A 4,615-nucleotide genomic window follows, 5' to 3' on the forward strand; every position below is an offset into this window, starting at 1 on the left:
TAAGAAACTCGAAGGACCCATAACGAGTCAGAAAGGCGGTCTTGGGAATATCTATCTCCCGAACCCGTAACTAATGATAGCCATAACGAAGATCAATTTTTAAAAAGTGTTGTGCTCCCTGCAGCTGGTCGAACAAGCCATCAATCCTCGGTAATAGATACCTATTTTGGATAGTGACCTTGTTCAACTCCCAATAATCTATACAAAGATGCATACTATCGTCCTTCTTCTTCACGAAAAGGACCGGCGCTCCCCATGGAGAATGACTCTGACGAATAAAACCCTGAGACAACAACTCGTCCAGCGGAGTCTGTAGCTCCTTCATCTCAGCAGGTACCATACGATAGGGAGCTCGAGATATCGGTGTTGTGCCTGGTTGCAACTCGATGCAGAATTCAACCTCTCACCTAGGACCTAACCTCGGTATGTCCTAAAAGACATCCTAAAAATCTGATACGACTCTAGTCTCACACCTCAGCACTCTGATCTCTCAACATCACCTCCTTAATATATGCCAGAAATAACTTCACAAACAGGTTGTCTTGTGAGGACGCTACAATCAACTCAGACTCATCGGACGCTCGCAAACTGACTGTTTTCGCAAAACACTCAATGCTAACATGGTAGGATGATAATCAATCCATACCAAGAATGACGTCAAAATCCGACATCCACAAAACGATTAGATCTATAATAAACTCGGACTTATCTAAGCTAATAACACATCTCCTACAGACGCTCCCTAATAGAGATACCTCCCCTAAATGAGTAGAAACGGATAGCGGTACATCTAAGGAATGTGCGACTAACTGAAGCCTATCCATAAAGGCATGAGATATAAAAGAAAGGGAAGCTCCAGAATCGAACAGAATCCGAGCTGGAAAAGAGTTCACTAAGAAAGTACCTTCTACTATAGCACCGCTCGTACCGTGACCATGTGGTACAAATGTATAGACTCTGCCTATGACTGGCGACTGCTGAACTGCTAGCGGTGGAAATACGAGACTATCTATACCTTAGGAATCTCCTGAATAGCATGAATCTGGCCTACTGGCCCTTCAATTCTTGAAACGGTTGGCGGTATGTCTCTCTGCTCCAATCGGGCTAGTTCTAGCTGCTTATCGAAGTAGTAGGTGAAATCCTCCTATGAAATTGACATTCACTGCTTCGGCTAAACTGAAGTCGATGCTATCCTCTAATGATATCCTCTATGCTGAATACATCTAACTTCTTCTTTGGTACTGAGTCGACGTTAAGAAATTTTCACATATTCCTTCCATTTATAGGAATTTGAAGACCTGGGTGAAAGGTGAGAAGGAAGGATCTAAAACCCTAACTTCAAGTTCATCCCCAAATTTGATCGCGAGTGGGGAATGAGGAAGAGGAGAATTTCAACGGCATTATATATCCACGTCATTACTAAGCTGCCAACTCATCATCCACGTTAACCCTTTAAATGCCACGTGAGCCACGAGATTTTGAGTTTTGGCCGCCAGCGAACAGAATGTGCATTGTTGACAAAAAGGTCCATCTTTAATGTCTTGTTGTCGCCGGAGTTTTTTTAAATATCAAACTGGAAAATACGTTCGTATAAATATACCAATTTGGTATTTTATCAGATACTAAGATATAAGAATATAAATATATATAATGTAGTTATAAGTCTACTTATAAGTGTATATTATAAAATTATAGTTATATAAGTAGATATAAGTACATAAGTATAATCTATACTACATATAAAAGATGATTGCTTTGTCAAAACTTTTAATTTCTATTTTTGCCCTTTTAACATAATTCTCAAATATGTCATCAGTTGTAATTAATCATTCACTAATTATATATAACATCTTATTAATTACGCATTTCCTCACTTTTCAAAACCCTTGGTGAAATTAATATTTTATTATTTAATTTTTTTATTTAATAGAAAATTTGAAACTTATCCCTAATTTATCTTCACATAATATTTAAAATTCTAAAAAATTTAAAAATAATAAAAATTCATTACGTTACGACTTATGCCTTTTATTTTTTACTTCTTATGGAGGAGTACCTATTACCTTTCAACTTGTTAGCCTTTTAAAAGTATGATAAAAGTATGAAAAATAATTTATATTTTTAGTAATTGTAATAGTATTAATAGTATAATATTTGTATTTTTTAAATTAATACATTACACTGTAATTTAATTATTATACAATTTAGTAAATTATTTTCTAACATTGTAATAATCTAATTATGAAATTAAAATGAACTAATGTATTATAATTATGCTATGTATAATATTATTATATTTATAAGAGAATAAATTATTTAATAATATTATAATTATTTTAATAAATTATGAATAAATTATAGCAATTATCCAAACTATAATAATTAATCATACAGTTCTTTATTCACAGTTTTATCATACAATTTATTCATTTAAACAAAATTGTAATTGTTCAAAATTTATATTGCTATACAAGTCATTTCATTATCTTGGAACTAACAAAAAGAATTTGAAAAACATAAAACAAAACATGTATGCTTTCGTGCAAAGTACGTGCATTATAATAGTTATATATTAGTATATTGCATCTAGTAAATATAAAAGTATATCATATAAGTTGTTGATGTTAAGTGATCACACAGTCGGTTGTATCTGTTGTTGGATGAGGTTGTTCGGTATTGATGAGGGACTGCTTTATTCCCCGACTTTTATGTCTTGTTCTCGAGTTGGGTTGCTGAACAGCCTGCACATATAGAACACATGAGAGGATGGGGCTTGGAGCCCCCGTGGTTCCTCCAACGTTCAAGTCATCTAATGAACTTGAGTGGGAAAAAATCAATAACTATTAGAGTTCTTGTATGTGCAATATGTCAGCTTAAAGATCGGATAAGTGTCACGCCCCGGGCTCGTAGGCCCGTTGGCGTGTGCAAGCCGTTGGACCCACCGAGTGTAATGCACTATTTGGCTCAAACCACTACCAAAATAGACTAGCCGACCGAGTGTAATGCACTATTTGGCTCAAACCACTACCAAAATAGACTAGCCGATGTTTCACTTGAGTCTTTAGCTTTCACTATATAAACACCTCAATTTTCCACTCTCCCACCGATGTGGAACTAAATTAGTGGAATCTCACATTTGCTCCACCCTACAAAGGCGATGTCATCGTCGCGGCATGACAATTAGCATATCCCAGTATCGCCGCCAGGCGATGTAGACTCTAGAGGTGGTTCCTACGGGCTCTAGAGGTGGCTCCCACCGCATCCACATGGTGTAGCACTTAGCCCCGCATAGTACTTAGTTCCACACTTCCGACTGGCAACTGTTTTGATACCATTTGTCACGCCCCGGGCTCACAGACTTGTTGGCGCGTGCAAGCCGTGTGACCCACCGAGTGTAACGCACCGTTTGGCTCAAACCACTGCCAAAATTGACTAGCCAATGTTTCACTTGAGTCTTTAGCTTTCATTATATAAACACCTCAATTTTTCACTCTCCCACCGATGTGAGACTAAATTAGTGGGATGTCACAATAAGATCAAAGGATCCAATTTTTTAGAGAAAATTACTCAAAGATCAAAAAGTCCCCGTTTTGTTCGAATAGTACCTGTATTTATACCTAGAGTATAAGGGTAGAATGGTCACTTCAACCGAGCACAGGATGGTGATGGTGAAGTGTGGGCTGGTAGCTAAGTCAGCATTTGCTTTACAAGTGTCGACTGGAGAGTGGGGGAAGGAGCACTTCAGTATTAAACGAGAAGTAATTGGTAGCATGGCGGTGCCCACATGGTCCGATGAGTCATGAAGGCTATCAGGGTCAAAGGCATGATGCCCCCCTATCACACATTAAATGCGATGTTGACACGTCGCCATTGGGAAAGACTCGAGGTGGAAGCTGTCCTTTAACTTTGCCAAAAAGTAACGTCTTTCGAGTCGTCCTCGCGAGGCGTCCGGTAAGTGGTCGAGTGGGCTCGTGGCGAGTCGTCTTCGACAAGAGGGTCGACTGGTACCGCCTTTCGAGTCGACATTAAGGAGTGTCGACTCGATGAGTCAGCTAAGTCGGACTCCTCGCTGGTCTCTGGCCGTCAACTTGATTGGGGCATTGCATGCATAAGTACACATGTCCGTTACTTGGCCATAGGTTGCCTTTTGGTGAATGGGAACACCATAACATAAGTAAACTGTATAACTGTACTTAAATAAGCATAATGTAAGTATGTAACAAATACATATATAACTATATAATACATATTTATAAATAAGTAATATATACTTATGTGATTCTCTCTCTCTCTCAAGTTATAACTTATAAGCAGTGTAGAAAATAGCGCGTTCCGTAGCACAAAATAGCACATAGCGTAATGTAGCACTGCCCTACCGCTACATAGCGTTGGAAAATAGCGCACAGACAATATAACGCAAGCTACTTTAGCCGTAGCGTACGCTATGTAACACGTCGTCATGGCGCTGCGTAGCTTAAGTTAAATTGTTCAATGGCTGGGATTGGTTTTTAAAGAATTTTTATGACTGTGATTGAGTTTGAGTGGGTGGAGCCCACTTTTCGTAAATTAAAGTCACACCTAAAACCCTAATGGCTTGCTCTCGCCGCCTCCAGAA

This window comes from Asparagus officinalis, chromosome 10 (assembly GCF_001876935.1).
Source record: "Asparagus officinalis chromosome 10, Aspof.V1, whole genome shotgun sequence".
In the NCBI taxonomy this organism is placed as follows: Eukaryota; Viridiplantae; Streptophyta; class Magnoliopsida; order Asparagales; family Asparagaceae; genus Asparagus; species Asparagus officinalis.